The following is an 18,643-nucleotide window of genomic DNA, read 5'->3' as shown; positions in this document are numbered from 1 at the left end:
AGTTAAGCAAAAAAAACCTTGACCATATCTCTATTTATACATACTGAAAAGTTCCGTTTTTAAAACAAATTGTGACGGGCGATGAATAGTGGATACTGTACAATAATGTGGAATGGAAGAGATCGTGGGGCAAGCGAAATGAACCACCACCAACCACACCAAAGGCTGGTATTCATCCAAAGAAGGTGATGTTATGTGTATGGTGGGATTGGAAGGGAGTCCTCTATTATGAGCTCCTTCCGGAAAACCAAACGATTAATTCCAACAAGTACAGCTCCCAATTACACCAACTGAAAGCAGCACTCGACGAAAAGCGTCCAGAATTAGTCAACAGAAAACGCATTATCTTCTGTCAGAAAACGCAAGACTGAATGTTTGTTTTGATGACCAGGCAAAAACTGTTACAGCTTGGCTGGGAAGTTCTGATTCATCCACCGTATTCACCAGACATTGTACCTTTGGATTTCCATTTATTTAGGTCTTTACAAAATTCTCCTAATGGAAAACATTTCAATTCCCTGGAAGACTGTAAAAGGCACCTGGAAGAATTCTTTGCTCAAAAAGATAAAAAGTTTTGGGAAGGTAATTATGAGGTTGTCTGAAAAATGACAGAAGGTAGTGGAACAAAAGGGTGAATAAAGTTCTTGGTGAAAATGAAAAATGTCTTTTATTTTTACTTAAAAAACCGAAGGCACTTTTTGGCCAACCCAATAGAATAGGATGCCAAGGGCCAGGGGAAGGGGAGAATGGAGAGTTATTGCTTAATGGGTACAGTTTCTGTTTGGCATTATGAAAATACTCTGGAAATAAATAGTGGTGACAGCTAAACAACATTGTGGATGTACTTAATGCCACTAAATATGGTTAAAATGCTAACTTTTGCTGTGTATTTTACAATAAAAAATTTGTTGAAAGATAATCAAGATGATGCAGTCTTCTCTGATAGGTTAATCCACGTGGCTAATATTGACCAAAGATGTTTGAAAAAATACTGGGTTTTTTCCAGCTTAAGGATTTATTTTTTTTACAGGTTATTTTAAATCATGATAGGAGATAAATCTACTATATTTTAATTATTATTATTCTTTAATTTATACAATAATCCATATACATTAGAATTTCTATTTGATTTGTCTTTTCCCTGCACCACGAGAAAATGACTGGAAAGACTGTCACCAAACCTGAAGGCTCAGGGTAGTCTAACTCAAAATACAAGTCTGTGGCAAACATAAAATACACTTCGGTGCTAGCACCTTGGAGAGATGGGCCTCAGTCTCATCTCTAGGTAATGATTCCCTAAGTTCTAGATAATGATTCCCTAAGAAATCTAACCTCATCCTCAACACCATGTGTTCCAAATTCATACCAAAAGATGCAGTAGCATTGACCTCTTCTTTAATAATTATGAGCACTTACAATATGACACTAGTATATGCCATGTGGTCCCAATCATTCTGCTACCAACACTCATCTCAAAAGTGCACAGTTCAAAAGAGACCACATCTCCTAGAGCATACATAACACCAATCTCATTTTCTGCAGGCACACACACATGAACAGGCTTATTCATCCATCAAATGCATATTGTGCCCCCATGTTAGTAAGTAGAGTTGTTCACAAATATTCTGGTTTGTTCCTTTTAGGTCCCCTTGGAGTTAGATGTGACTTGTTTTAGTCAATGAAACAATCCAGGTAGAGGGAACAGGTAAAAGCAAGTGTCTGTAAGACCCTAGGGTTTGAATGAGACAGGCATGCGCTGGACCAGCCGGGAGACCAGTGTGGAAGCAGAGAGAGATGTGTGAGAGGTCACAGGGGCCAGGTCATTTAGGGGGCTTTGTAGGGTGATCATATAAGGACTTTAACTTTTGCTGAGTGAAATGGGAGCCACTGCAGGGATCTGAACGGAGGGCCTGGGGAGGAACCAGGGAGGCATTCGCTGGAGATGGTTGGGGGGGGTGGTGGTGGTTAACTTTAACTGTGAACCTTTCAACCTAACCTTCACTGCTGAAGGACTTTTTCGAGCTTCCCAAATCATTCTATCTTGCTAGCAGATTGAGAACCACTGCTTCAGAAAACCCAGGGAACTGATAACAGAAGGAAAATCTGCAATCCTTATCTTAAACCTCATTTTAATTGCTTTACTAATGGAACCTACAAGTGACAGTTGACAACTGAAGTTGGACCATCCCCTTCTTCCCCTAATACAGGGCCTTTGGAGGGACTTAATGGAGGGAGAACAAAAAGAGACTTGACTAATCCATCAAACAGTAATGCATTATTGACTACTATAAAACAAAGATGATTTCTAGGGACAAAATTAATTCCATTTTGAATTTCAGAAAAACAGAATTTTCTTAACTTAAAAATAGATACTTTTTTACTTTGAAATAACCTCTTCTTGCCCTTAGTATCTACCTCCTTTTCTTCCCCTCCTCCACATTCCCTTCTTCCTCCCGTGCCAAAAAGAAAAATGCCAACTTCCTTAAATGACTTCAAGTTAATGTCTAAGAAAAATCAGATTCTAAGATTAAAAAGTATAATTCTTTTTACGTTATGTATTCAAATTTTTATACCTGAACAAATGAGTTTTGAACAGAAGTGTTTGACTTTCAGTCCAAGAAACTAAAATATCAAGACAGTTCCAACAGATTAACAGCACCAACTATGGGATTTTCAAAAATTGCTACTGCATTCTTATCTCAAATTACGGAGACTTGCACTCTAGGAAGTTTCCTTCTTGAAACCCTGATCCTCCTGAGATGAAGCTTTTACTGACACTGTGGTCCTGTCAGATGCCCAGTCCATCTGGTGGTGAAGCAGGCAAACCTCTCTGAAGGTCAGGTTGAACAAGTAACAGTAGTGACAGGCACTGTGGAGCTGACCTTGAACAAGGATATTTGTATATGCATATATAATACACTTATAACCATACTGTCATTAAACAGTCCAGTCTATGTGTTTTAAAAATCAGGACAGAGCACACGATAAACCTTTACGATATCCAAGGATACAGAATTCAACGCCTTCGGAGTTCTCTAAAAAATAATTACAGAAGTCCTAAAGCAGAACATAGGCTAGGAACTTAGATATTTAAGACAAAACCAAAGGAAAAAACAAGGCAATTATTCTGATTTCAGACAAAAGGAAATACTAAAGAAGGACAGCAAGTAAGCTCCCTCTCTGTGATCTAAGCACAGAAGCAGTTTTATTGCCCTTAATAAGACCTCTCTCTATTAAGGATCACTGCAGCAAAGAGTCTGTCAAAAGTACATAAAAAAAGGCAGACAGTTATAAAAATTGAATTTACATCAGATACATGAATACTTTTATTTGCCTAATGCTAAGTTTAAAAAGTTACTTCCCATGTACTTCTACTTCATCCAGTCACTAGAAAATTTTAGTTTTTGTTAGGAATGTTTTGGAGACTTTTAGTTTAAAAAACCTTTCAGTTTTGTTAGTAGGCGGTTAAAAGATCAATGGCTAAAATAATTGAGAATAACTCTGCTCTCATAATGACATATAGTTAAACTTTGTTTTCTTCATTAAATAGAATCAACTATACATTCAAAATGTTATATTGAGAATTTAAAAGACAATCCTGGAATGGTTTCAGGATGCTAATACACACATAACACCTTAGACTTAGTCACAAACTCTTCTAGCAAACCCTTTGATTTTTAAATACTTGTTACCAAAACAAACACAAATAGCAAAATATAAAATATCTTTAGGAAGGGCACAGCATGGATACAACCTAAGTCAGAGTTTGGTCATCACTCAGAATGAAGTTAGAGCTTTCACCCACCTTTAACAAGTACTGAACTTAAGAGTATGATTCTCAGAAACTTCAATGATGTCTCACAGTCACAGACTGAGTTGGATCCATACATCTTAACAGGCTTAATAAAATGTTTGAAAGGAACTCTTCACTCACCTCAATTATGTAATTTAAAATAAAACTATAAACATCATTTTCCCACCTTATCTTTTATGCTTTATTATAATTCTGCCTGAACATTTAAATTCAATATTATTCCCTTTCTGGGTCACTGCTGGAATAACATTTCTCATACCAAATGTCTACGCAGCAAGTTGATCTATCCTAGAGCAACTATAGGGGCACTGTGAAAAGTCAGAAAGACAAAGAATAAGTTAGTAATTTAAAATAAAAAGTTATCCTAAGAGCTTTCATTTAATTTCAAGGTAAGAATTATAAATTTGGTATTGTCTATTTACCGAAATTCATATTTGCAAATTTTTTCAAAGCAATAGCTTTTCTTTAAACTTGTCATCCAGTTCTAAGGATGAATTCTAAGGAGACATGATTTAATTGAAATATAAATACTGAGAAGTGCAGGTGACCTCTGAACAACACAGGTTTAACTGCACAGTCCGCTTATAGGCAGACTTTTTCCACTACATATGTACTACAGTACTACCCAATCCGTGGTTGGTTGAGTCTGCTGATGCAGAAACAAGGATTCGGAAGGCTGACTGTAAGGTTATACTTGGATTTTCAACTGTACAGAGGGTCGGCACTACAAACCACCGCATTGTTCAAGGGTCAACTGTACTGACTTGCAATCTGATCATTTAGTAACTTCAGAAACTATTAAATTGAACCAGATAAGAACTGCCATTTTGGTAGATCAAAAATGATCAAATATTGTCAATTTCACTAGGTCAAGTATCTAGAAAAACATTTGTGTAGCTATAAGGAAAGCCACAGAGAAAATGATTTATCCAGAAGACCCAAGCTGGTACCCAAACTATAGCAGAGAATGATACACATATAGTGTGTTTAGCTAATGCACTATTCAGGTAGCAGTACCACTATTAACATGAAGCACAATTTTATAAAAAGCTTTTTAGGTACTCTGAATCACCTTATATTAGGTATGAGAATAAATATGAGTCTCATGTAGACAACAGGCAGCAGCAGAACACAAATCTTTTACCAGTGGTTTTGTGCCAAGTAAACCAAGTCCTACAGAGGGCATGCATCCAAGTTTTTGGGGGTAGTTCATCTAAGAATAGACTTTTCAAATAGAATCAAAATTTCTGTGATATGATGGGAATTTCAAGTCTGAGCTACTAAGTGATAACAACAACAACAACAAAAGGGTACCCCAATATCAGCTTCTCAGCATGTGATCAATTAAGGGAAAAAACTGAAACAATTTTTACTAAACAAAAACAAACCCCACAAAAAACCTAGCTTCAACATTCAAAAGAATAACCACAAAAAAAAAAAAAAAAAAACCCCACAAAACTTCAGGACACAATTTGACCAGTGAACAGATACTAGTTATGAATAAGCCAAATGAATCCTTTTTTACTTCAAACTTATTTAGCTATAAGACTTGCTAACTTGGTTTTTTTTTTTTTTTTTTTTTACATCTTTATTGGAGTATAATTTCTTTACTGTGGTGTGTTAGTTTCTGCTTTATAACAAGGTGAATCAGTTATACATATACATATGTTCCCATATCTCTTCTCTCTTGCATCTCCCTCCCTCCCGTCCTCCCTATCTCACACCTCCAGGCAGTCACAAAGCACCGAGCTGATCTCCCTGTGCTATGCGGCTGCTTCCCACTAGCTATCTACCTAACGTTTGGTAGTGTATATATGTCCATGCCTCTCTCTCGCTTTGTCACAGCTTACCCTTCCCTTCCTCATATCCTCAAGTCCATTCTCTAGTAGGCTGTGTCTTTATTCCTGTCTTACCCCTAGGTTCTTCATGACATTTCTTTTTTCTTAAATTCCATATATATGTGTTAGCATACGGTATTTGTCTTTCTCTTTCTGACTTACTTCACTCTGTACGACAGACTCTAGGTCCATCCACCTCATTACAAATAGCTCAATTTCCTTTCCTTTAATGGCTGAGTAATATTCCATTGTATATATGTGCCACATCTTCTTTATCCATTCATCCAATGATGGACACTTAGGTTGTTTCCACCTCCGGGCGATTGTAAATAGAGCTGCAATGAACATTTAGGTACATGACTCTTTTTGAATTATGATTTTCTCAGGGTATATGCCCAGTAGTGGGATTGCTGGGTCATATGGTAGTTCTATTTGTAGTTTTTTAAGGAACCTCCATACTGTTCTCCATAGTGGCTGTACCAATTCACATTCCCACCAGCAGTGCAAGAGTGTTCCCTTTTCTCCACACCCTCTACAGCATTTATTGTTTCTAGATTTTTTAATGATGGCCATTCTGACTGGTGTGAGATGATACCTCATTGTAGTTTTGATTTGCATTTCCATAATGATTAATGATGTTGAGCATTCTTTCATGTGTTTGTTGGTAGTCTGTATATCTTCCTTGGAGAAATGTCTATTTAGGTCTTCTGCCCATTTTTGGATTGAGTTGTTTGTTTTCTTGTTATTGAGCTGCAAGAGCTGCTTATAAATTTTGGAGATTAATCCTTTGTCAGTTGCTTCATTTGCAAATATTTTCTCCCATTCTGAGGGTTGTCTTTTGGTCTTGTTTATGGTTTCCTTTGCTGTGCAAAAGCTTTGAAGTTTCATTAGGTCCCATTTGTTTATTTTTGTCTTTATTTCCATTTCTCTAGGAGGTGGGTCCAAAAGGATCTTGCTGTCATTTATGTCATAGAGTGTTCTGCCTATGTTTTCCTCTAAGAGTTTGATAGTTTCTGGCCTTACATTTAGGTGTTTAATCCATTTTGAGCTTATTTTTGTGTATGGTGTTAGGGAGTGATCTAATCTCATACTTCTACATGTCCCTGTCCAGTTATCCCAGCACCACTTATTGAAGAGGCTGTCCTTTCTCCACTGTACATTCCTGCCTCCTTTATCAAAGATAAGGTGACCATATGTACGTGGTTTTATCTCTGGGCTTTCTATCCTGTCCCATTGATCTTTCTGTTTTTCTGCCAGTACCATACTGTTTTGATTACTGTAGCTTTGTAGTATAGTGTAAAGTCAGGGAGCCTGATTCCTCCAGCTCTGTTTTTCGTTCTCAAGATTGCTTTGGCTTTTCGGGGTCTTTTGTGTTTCCATACAAATTGTGAAATTTTTTGTTCTAGTTCTGTGAAAAATGCCAGTGGTAGTTTGATAGGGATTGCATTGAATCTGTAGATTGCTTTGGGTAGTAGAGTCATTTTCAAAATATTGATTCTTCGAATCCAAGAACATGGTATAGTTATGTCTCTCCATCTATTTGTATCATCTTTAATTTCTTTCATCAGTGTATTCTAATTTTCTGCATACAGGTCTTTTGTCTCCTTAGGTAGGTTTATTCCTAGACATTTTATTTTCTTTTTTGTTGCAGTGGTATATGGGAGTGTTTTCTTGATTTCACTTTCAGATATTTCATCATTAGTGTATAGGAATGCCAGAGATTTCTGTGCATTAATTTTGTATCCTGCTACTTTACCAAATTCATTGATTAGCTCTAGTAGTTTTCTGGTAGCATGTTTAGGATTCTCTATGTATAGTATCATGTCATCTGCAAACAGTGACAGCTTTACTTCTTCTTTTCTGATTTGGATTCCTTTTATTTCTTTTTCTTCTCTGACTGCTGTGGCTAAAACTTCCAAAACTATGTTGAATAATAGTGGTGAGAGTGGGCAACCTTGTCTTGTTCCTGATCTTAGTGGAAATGGTTTCACTTTTTCACCATTGAGGACGATGTTGGCTGTGGGTTTGTCATATATGGCCTTTATTATGTTGAGGAAAGTTCCCTCTATGCCTACTTTCTGAAGGGTTTTTTTTTTTTTTATCATAAATGGGTGTTAAATTTTGTCGAAAGCTTTCTCTGCATCTATTGACATGATCATATGGTTTTTCTCCTTCAATTTGTTAATATGGTGTATCGTGTTGATTGATTTGCATATACTGAAGAATCCTTGCATTCCTGGAATAAACCCCACTTGGTCATGGTGTATGATCCTTTTAATGTGCTGTTGGATTGTTTGCTAGTATTTTGTTGAGGATTTTTGCATCTATGTTCATCAGTGATATTGGCCTGTAGTTTTCTTTGTGACATCCTTGTCTGGTTTTGGTAGCAAGGTGATGGTGGCCTCGTAGAATGAGTTTGGCAGTGTTCCTCCCTCTGCTATATTTTGGAAGAGTTTGAGAAGGATAGGTGTTAGCTGTTCTCTAAATGTTTGATAGAATTCGCCTGTGAAGCCATCTGGTCCTGGGCTTTTGTTTGTTGGAAGATTTTTAATCACAGTTTCAATTTCAGTGCTTGTGATTGGTCTGTTCATATTTTCTATTTCTTCCTGATTCATTCTTGATAGGTTGAGCATTTCTAAGAATTTGTCCATTTCTTCCAGGTTGTCCATTTTATTGGCATAGAGTTGCTTGTAGTAATCTCTCATTATCTTTTGTATTTCTGCAGTGTCAGTTGTTACCTCTCCTTTTTCATTTCTAATTCTATTGATATGAGTCTTCTCCCTTTTTTTCTTGAGGAGTCTGGCTAATGGTTTATCAATTTTGTTTATCTTCTCAAAGAGCCAGCTTTTAGTTTTATTGATCTTTGCTATCGTTTCCTTCATTTGTTTTTCATTTATTTCTGATCTGATTTTTATGATTTCTTTCCTTCTGCTACCTTTGGGGATTTTTTGTTCTTCTTTCTCTAATTGCTTTAGGTGCAAGGTTAGGTTGTTTATTCGAGATGTTTCCTGTTTCTGAAGGTAGGATTTTATTGCTATAAACTTCCCCCTTAGAACTGCTTTTGCTGCATCCCATAGGTTTTGGGTCATCGTGTCTCCATTGCCATGTTTTTCTAGGAAATTTTTGATTTCCTCTTTGATTTCTTCAGTGATCACTTCGTTATTAAGTAGTGTATTGTTTAGCCTCCATGTGTTTGTATTTTTTACAGATCTTTTCCTGTAATTGATATCTAGTCTCATAGCGTTGTGATCGGAAAATATACTTGATACAATTTCAATTTTCTTAAATTTACCAAGGCTTGATTTGTGACCGAAGATATGATGTATCCTGGAGAATGTTCCATGAGCACTTGAGAAAAATGTGTATTCTGTTGTTCTTGGATGGAATGTCCTATAAATATCAATTAAGTCCATCTTGTTTAATGTATCATTTAAAGCTTGTGTTTCCTTATTTATTTTCATTTTGGATGATCTGTCCATGGGTGAAAGTGGGGTGTTAAAGTCCCCTACTATGATTGTGTTACTGTTGATTTCTCCTTTTATGGCTGTTAGTATTTGCCTTATGTATTGAGGTGCTCCTATGTTTGGTGCATAAATATTTACAATTGTTATATCTTCTTCTTGGATCGATCCCTTGATCATTATGTAGTGTCCTTCTTTGTCCCTTCTAATAGTCTTTATTTTAAAGTCTATTTTGTCTGATATGAGAATTGCTACTCCAGCTTTCTTTTGGTTTCCATTTGCATGGAATATCTTTATCCATCCCCTTACTGTCAGTCTGTATGTGTCTCTAGGTCTGAAGTGGGCCTCTTATAGACAGCATATATATGGGTCTTGTTTTTGTATCTATTCAGCCAGTCTGTGTCTTTTGGTGGGAGCATTTAGTCCATTTACATTTAAGGTAATTATTAATATGTATATTCCTATTCCCATTTTCTTAATTGTTTTGGGTTCGTTATTGTAGGTCTTTTCCTTCTGTTGTGTTTCTTGCCTAGAGAAGTTCCTTTAGCATTTGTTGTAAAGCTGGTTTGGTGGTGCTGAACTCTCTCAGCTTTTGCTTGTCTGTAAAGGTTTTAATTTCTCCATCATATCTCAATGAGATCCTTGTGGGGTAGAGTAATCTTGGTTGGAGGTTTTTCTCCTTCATCACTTTAAATATATCCTGCCAGTCCCTTCTGGCTTGCAGAGTTTCTGCTGAAAGGTCAGCTGTTAACCTTATGGGGATTTCCTTGTGTGTTATTTTTCCCTTGCTGCTTTTAATATGTTTTCTTTGTATTTAATTTTTTTACAGTTTGATTAATATGTGTCTTGGCGTATTTCTCCTTGGATTTATCCTGTATGGGACTCTCTGTGCTTCCTGGACTTGATTAACTATTTCCTTTCCCATATTAGGGAAGTTTTCAACTATAATCTCTTCAAATATTTTCTCAGTCCCTTCCTTTTTCTCTTCTTCTTCTGGAACCCCTATAATTCGAATGTTGGTGCATTTAATGTCCCAGAGGTGTCTGAGACTGTCCTCAGTTGTTTTCATTCTTTTTTCTTTATTCTGCTCTGCTGTAGTTATTTCCATTATTTTATCTTCCATATCACTTATCCGTTCTTCTGCCTCATTCTGCTATTGATCCCATCTAGAGTATTTTTAATTTCATTTATTGTGTTGTTCATCGTTGCTTGTTTCATCTTTATTTCTTCTAGGTCCTTGTGAAATGTTTCTTGCATTTTGTCTTTTATTTCCAAGATTTTGGATCATCTTTATTACCATTATTCTGAATTCTTTTTCAGGTAGACTGCCTATCTCCTCTTCATTTGTTAGGTGTGGTGGGTTTTTATGTTGCTCCTTCATCTGCTGTGTTTTTCTGTCTTCTCATTTTGCTTATCTTACTGTGTTTGGGGTCTCCTTTTTGAAGGTTGCAGTTCGTAGTTCCCGTTGTTTTTGGTGTCTGTCCCCAGTGGCTATGGTTGGTTCAGTGGGTTGTGTAGGCTTCCTGGTGGAGGGGACTAGTGCCTGTGTTCTGGTGGATGAGGCTGGATGTTGTCTTTCTGGTGGGCAGGTCCACGTCTGGTGGTGTGTTTTGTGGTGTCTGTGGACTTATTATGATTTTAGGCAGCCTCTCTGCTAATGGGTGGGGCTGTGTTCCTGTCTTGCTAGTTGTTTGGCATAGGGTGTCCAGCACTGTAGCTTTCTGGTCGTTGAATGAAGCTGGGAGCTGGTGTTGAGATGGAGATCTCTGGGAGATTTTCCCCTTTTGATATTATGTGGAGCTGGGAGGTCTCTTGTGGACCAGTGTCCTGAAGTTGGCTCTCCCACCTCAGAGGCACAGCACTGACTCCTGGCTGCAGCACCAAGAGCCTTTCATCCACACGGAAAAAGAGAAAAAGGGGAAAAAATCATAAATCTTGCTTTCCAAGTCCACCTCCTCAATGTGGGATGCTTCGTTGTCTATTCAGGTATTCCACAGATTCAGGGTACATCAAGTTGATTGTGGAGATATAATCCGCTGCTTCTGAGGCTGCTGGGAGAAATTTCCCTTTCTCTTTGTTCGCACAGCTCCCAGGGTTCAGCTTTGGATTTGGACCCGCCTCTGCGTGTAGGTCACCGCAGGGCGTCTGTTCTTTGCTCAGACGGGGTTAAAGGAGCAGCTGCTTCAGGGACCCTGGCTCAGTCAGGCCGGGGGGAGGGAGGGGTACAGAGTGCAGGGTGAGTTTGCCACGGCAGAGGCCGGCATGACGTTGCACCCGAGGCGCGCCGTACATTCTCCCGGGGAAGTTGTCCCTGGATCCTGGGACCCTGGTAGTGGTGGGCTGCACAGACTCCCCGGAAGGGGGTGTGGATAGTGACCTGTGCTCGCACACAGGCTTCTTGGTGGCAGCAGCAGCAGCCTTAGAGTCTTATGCCCGTCTCTGGGGCTCCTTTAAGCAGCACTGTTAATCCCCTCCTCACGCACCAGGAAACGAGGGAAGAAAAGGTCTCTTGACTCTTCGGCAGGTCCAGACTTTTCCCCGGACTCCCTCCCGGCTAGCCGTGGTGCACTAACCCCCTGCAGGCTGTGTTCATGCCGCCAACCCCAGTCCTCTCCCTGCGCTCCGACTGAAGCCCGAGCCTCAGCTCCCAGTCCCGCCCGCCCCGGCGGGTGAGCAGACAAGCCTCTCGGGCTGGTGAGTGCCGTTCAGCACCGATCCTCTGTGCGGGAATCTCTCTGCTTTGCCACCACACCCGTTGCTGTGCTCTCCTCTGCGGCTCCGAAGCTTCCCCCTCCGCCACCCGCAGTCTCTGCCCATGAAGGGGCTTCCTAGTGTGTGGAAACCTTTCCTGCTTCACAGCTCCATCCCACTGTGCAGGTCCCGTCCCTATCTTTTTGTTTGTGTTTATTCTTTTTTCTTTTGCCCTACCCAGGTACGTGAGGAGTTTCTTGCCTTTTGGGAGGTCTGAGGTCTTCTGCCAGCGTTCAGTAGGTGTTCTGTAGGAGTTGTTCCACGTCTAGATGTATTTCTGGTGTATCTGTGGGGAGGAAGGTGATCTCCGTGTCTTACTCTTCTGCCATCTTCCCCGGAAGTCCCTTCGACTTGCTACCTTTGGCTATGATGCCTCATTAGTGTGTTTTCATTACACATTTTACAATGAATAAGCTCTTGCAGTTCATAGAACTTCACTTACATCACCAATTCAATGTACTCTAAAATCCCTCTAACTATGCAAGCCTATAAAATAAGTCACACTTTCAGACACGAATGAACACAGGACAGAGGTATTACAACCAATTTTCAGAATGAGCAGAGGAAGTAAGCATCCTAAACACGTGTATAATACAAAGCAGGCACTACACCAGGGATACTAGCTAGGTGGAGAAGTCCTTTTCCAGGCCACTCCCCATGCAGTCTCAACTCTTTAAGGGAGTTAAGAAATATACATCTGTAAGATGATGAACGGTATGTTCTTGCCAAGGGGACAACTTATGGCTTTTTGGTTTCTGGGATGTTTCATGAAAATAATCATCCATCCGAACTTACTGGCTTTCAATCATCTTCCTAAAATCAGGGAGGGACAAGTCTAGTTCAAACTGTGACTTATCAGATCTATCTTTTTAAGCAAATTAACCAAGTTCAGTTGAACAAAAATTTTCTTAAGGTCTCCTAATAAATTCAAAATTTCCAGGTTTCTATGCAGAACAAAAATGCTGCCTGCAGTATCAAATAATCATAGATACACACACATTATACAATTGCCTGTTTATTTAGTGGCACCAGTTTTGCAAGCTAGAATTATTTCTACTTTTCATTTCATACAATCTGCAACCACTCACAGATTGAATGCAATTTCTTCAGTGGACTTGAAAACAAAAAGTACAATCTTAAGTTAGAACTGAATTCACATACTTTCTTTGGACCAGGAAATGATACATAATACAACATATACATTTATGGAATTTCTTTAAGAGTTTGGATCACATAAACTGCAAACAGTAGGTGAATTACTGTGGAGAGTTTTGTTAAACACTGTGTTTAGGAAATAGTTCTGTAATTGTATTAGTTTTACATGTATGGATTTTGAAAAATGGATATATAGTGCAACATGCTTTTAACATGTAGATGATCTCTCTACTCATAACATTTATACAAATTAATTGAAATAAATCATTTCAAGAGTGAAACCAAGCAGTATTTGGGCATATTACTATAAATAAGATATTTTCCTGCAGATATGCTGTTGACTTATTTCAGGGCTAACCAGGTAAGACAACAGTCTTTACGTTTCAAAATTCCGACAAATGGAAATTAAATATGCTGTAACCGAACATCCAATTTTGGCAACAAATGCAACAAGCTAATCAATTTTTTCATGGTAGTTATGTTTAAGAGAAATCTCAGTCCTGTACATTGGTGGCTGTATGTTAGATCCTACTTTAACATTATGTATCAGTAAACACCTAATTCCTCTCATAATTTGAAGTGAATTAAACATTTAATAAACTCTGACACCAGGAAGCTCAAAATCTTAAAACCTGTGTGAGATCTGACAAGTCAAATGTGCTGTTTGTGAATATATTAAATCTATACTATGCAGGTCAGAAATGTTCCATGAACATTTCCATTTTACCTCTTTTTTGTTGAGATTCAAAAGTGGCAGATTTAGAAATGTTATCCTCCAAAACTAGTGCAAATACTAATCATTCTCTTTCCCCCACCAAGATACGAATTTTAAAAAGGACATTTTAATATCAGATTCTACCTAGATACCCATCTACCTACTCTATCTTTAAAAAAAAAAACCGATTCCTTAAAATAGACTCAAATTATTTTGATGTCCTTGATGTATTAATATTTTTTATGGGCTTTGAAGGAAAAATGCTGATGCTCTGTTATGCTGTAGTATAGGATCTTAACCATGGGCCCATGAACCACCGCAGTACTGTAAACTCTGGGGAGGTATGTACATTATATGCATTTTCCTGGGTGCCAAATTCCTAGGATTATTCAGTCTCAAAGGGCCTGTGACCCTGAAAGGTTAAGAAGTATTGCTGCAATGAATTTGTGCCATTCATTATACCTAATTAAGATAGTACTAATTTTGTTCTGCAGCTACCCAATCTCTTACACAAATCTAACTTCAAACAGTACCATAGAAATGCAAATGTTACTAAATGTCCTTTACTGGATCAGGAGGACAATGTAAAAAGAAAGAAAAAATTCTAAACAATTTTTCTAAACATTTAATTCAACGAGAAAGCTATTATAGAAAACTGGGTTTTTGAAACAATGAAAAGAACTGAATGATTGTGTTTTGTGGTGAAGAAACATTGCATTTATTTTTCTCAGTTGTTTCTATATTGGAGAAGCAGTAATTTTTTATCATTATCTGCCTTGCTGGGAAAATCAAATTATCTGCAAAAGCAGAGGCTGGTTCTTGCTGGTTTATGTGATGCAACAGTTCTTAATAATATACAGCTAGGTCCAAGGAAGACCTTCCTATGGCTTTTTAAATAATTAAGGGTAATCTTCCTCTGTCCTCCTCACTGGCATCTTCCCACCCCTTCATTTCCCACGGTTTTCTATTTTTGGCCCAGGTTTACATAGTATTAATTGGCCTTGGTGAGGTCATGCACCAAGCTTTCTTGCTCAAGAAAATGGAATTGGCCTGTTTTGGTTTGAAAAAAGAGAAGCCACCAAGAGGGTAGTAGAGGAAATGAAGCAACATTTCCTGCAGGATAAGGGAGAAAAAATGTCACTCTGTTGTTACACCAAGTTAAACAACCTTTCCCACCCCCCCATCTTATAAAAGTATTAAGTTGTCAACTACAATTTCAATTTTAATAGATTTGAGTGTTTCTAACTGGCACACTCCTATCCACTGGTAATATAATTAGGAAACCACGAGAGCAGAGGCCACTAAATATATAAAACAGGAAAAAGGGAAAGAATCTGTGTCAAAGGAAACAAAAGTGGAACCAAATGCCTTTCATCATCTCTGTGTAGCATTCTATTAGTAATAACTGACACTTAACTGACATTTAACTATTCTGACCAACAAAACAACACAGTATTATACTCATAACATTTAGAAATGTATTCTTAAATCTTTCAAGCATATTCTGAAGTATTGTATATAAAATTTAAAACAAATACAACCCCAAACTCATAGCATGTTATAGAAAGAAGTAAAATTAAGCTTCTAAAATTTTAAAGTATAAAGAAATCTTTCTAACGCCTAAAAGAAAAACTTAATCAGAAGACTAGATCACTTAATTAAAAAACAGTCATCTCACCAGCAGTATTTGTAAGCAAAAGTATATGAAACTCTAGAAGTTTTCTTTGAAGAAAAACCTCAAATGAGAAACATTTATATACTGAAATATTTCATAATATTTTCTAATACCAGATCCTAACATAATACTGTACAAATGGCAATCAAAACATTAAAGGTTTAAACCTCGCATTCAAACTTTATGAATTAAAAGTATACACCATGAAATTCAAAATTAAAACAAAATAAACCCTGTAACCAGTTTCATCAGTTCTTTCAGAAACTGCATACTGAATTTCCATATGAATTTGTCCAGTAAAGATGGTCAGTAAAATTATTTAAAAAAATTAAAACACAGTAATCACTTAGCTAAAATTGGATATTAACATTGGCATTGTTTTTTCAAGAAAATACACACTTTTGGTTAAATAAGATAAATTTAGCTAGAGACATTTTTTTTTTTTTTTCTTTTGTCCACACCAAGCAGCATGTGGGATCTTGGTTACCCAACCAGGGACTAAACCTGAGTCCCCTGCATTGGAAGTGCAGAGTCTTAACCACTGGACCGCCAGGGAAGTCCTAGATATATGTTTTTAAATGTGTTAAATTCCACCAGTATTTCCAGGGTTGGAGAATTCTAAGAAGTATTCAATACATTACCTTATTTCTCTGATTTGCTGCTGTCAGCAGGAAGAATATAAGCCATTCTGAAAGGCAATCAAGCATACTGAACAGACTTAAGCCTCATCAGTCCAATTTTATTCTTATGCAAAGCAAAATTTTCTTCTGAATGTGATTTTTAACTTTGAGAAGAATAAAACAGAAGAAAGAGTTTTCAAGTGACTAAAGGAACTGCAAATGAGTTCTTTAGGGCAGAGACCCGCCTTATTCAGGAAAGTATGGGGCAGACAGCAGGTGAGCAGTAACTATTTTTTGGATGAGTGATCCAGTTATAATATTAACATACATTAGATTATAAATTCTATTCAAATGTAAACTCCTTGAGAGCAAGGACCTATTCATTTCTTTATAGTTCCAAGGTGCTTACCCTAAAACAGTGTTTTGTAATTAACACTTTATATATTTTGTAGAAAAGGTGAGTTACTAGCTGGATTAATATATGGTCAAATCACTAAAAGTACTGCTTTAATTGAGATTATTTGAATTACATAGTTGATTTATTCTTTACTCCAAATTTCTTAATTTTATGAAGTTAGTAAAAAAAAAAAAAAAAGTGGCTGGAGCAGTACACTAATTGCATAGAACTCTAGAAACAAGTTAATGCATCATAATTAAAAATAAGTTTGAAACGGTTCTAAAGCTGAATAAGAAAAATACCACTTAGATTTTTTTTAAGTTAATGCTAATACTGAGAACTGTTTCTGTTATCTGTAAAAGTATATTCCCTAATAAAGTGGAAATTAAGAGAGCTTACCTTGCTAAAACAATAAGAGATCAGTGAAATTGTTAGGGCAACAAGAATCTGCTATACAAAATGAATTTCCTATTAAAAGCAGCAAAGTGGGTTCATCCTGTTAAAACATTTAAATGAAAGTACATTTGAATAGTATGTTATCATCACACAAGAACTTTTTCCTGCCAAAGAAAATAACATACAACATATCAAAAAATTGAGGTATTGCCCTGAGATGCTAATTAGCACACAAAAGAGGGTGGGAGGTCAAGAATTTAAGTGGTACAAAAATGAAGTGCACAAGAGAGGTGCAAAAGTGCCTTTTAAAGTGTGGCTGGTTCCCCACCACCACCATTAGCCCCAGGAATCAAGAACACACACAGTTTGCCATTATAATGTATACTTCCTCCTGTATTTTTATAATTAAGAACTCTATCTAGTATGGCAATGTTGACTCATGTGGAAAAGACTTAGTCTTCTTTGGTCACACTTAATACAGTTTTCTCTCACTTCCAGGCCTAATTTCAGTACTAATAATTTTAACATTTTAACAGAGGAATATTTTAACCTCCTCTTTTTTAAAGACTCTCAAATTAAAAAGTCTCTAAATACGCTACTATGGTTTGAAATATAGCTTTCCATCACATATTTTACTTACGATTTAAGATTTTTGCATCTCAAAATCCAGTTCAAGTTTTTGAAATATCCAGAACTAAGAACTTTAGTCTACTTAAAAAATTAAGGAATTATAATAGGAATTTAGTTTTCAGTACTGGTAATCTATACTAGAAGCACTGGTATTCATTAAATGTACATTTAGATGCTTACAGTCATAACTTAGAACATTATCATACTTTGCACTCTACCACAGATTTAGACATTAAGCATTTATTTGTAAGTTAAGTACGGAATTGGTTCTGTAATTCCAACTGTTATGAATTTCTAAATATAAATAGCACTTGTTTTTCTTCATGCCGGATTAAGATATAAATTAAATACAATTAAGTTACATTTAATCATCTCCCAAATAAGAGGGATAATGAAAAGATTTTGCTGGTACATAACTACTTAAGTCTGAGATATTTCACATTACTCTTCCCAATACTCCCCTAACTTTACATTAGTTTTAAGCCTATATATACAAATATGTATATTTCCAAGTTAGGGAAAAAACAAATATAACAAAATTATACTACCTTTTATACAGTTTTGATTTTGTATTCAGTGTTGTATTTATATCTTACATTTTAATAGTTTTCTAGTGGGGAATCTGCTTACTGAATGATTAAATTACATGGTGATTAAATACAATATTCAACCTAAAGAGACAAAAATACAGAAGGGCACAGAACAGTAGAGTCTTTTCAATGAGACAGATTTTAAAACTTACTTTCACATGCTTAATCAGAGGAATTTAAGCCTAAATTAAATTAGGTTATTTTTATATCTACAATTCTTTAAGCTTTTGAAAGTTATTTTTAAAGGCCGGCAGCTAAATATTATCAACATGCTATATTTCAAATCACTAAATACATCTTAACTACTTGGATTCTAAAGACATGGGCTAATTAAAAATCACAGACACACACACGCACAAACACACATACACCCCTACGATAGATTGTTAGATTGTCAAGCTTTGACAATTATTTTAACTAAACAGTAGGCAAATTCAGGCTGATAACACATCTAAATGAAAAAATAAGCAGCCTGAAAGAAACCCATTTAAAAATAGATCAAGGAACAACAGAGACTTAAATCTTTTATAGTCTTTCTAATGGAAGGGAAACAGTTCCATTTATGCCTTGAGTTACAGTATTTTCCAATTAAAAGAGACTA

The sequence above is a fragment of the Hyperoodon ampullatus genome, assembly GCF_949752795.1.
Source record: "Hyperoodon ampullatus genome assembly, chromosome: 3".
Lineage (NCBI taxonomy): Eukaryota > Metazoa > Chordata > Mammalia > Artiodactyla > Ziphiidae > Hyperoodon > Hyperoodon ampullatus.
The sequence above is the reverse complement of the archived record's forward strand: the minus strand, read 5'-3'. Positions refer to the sequence as shown.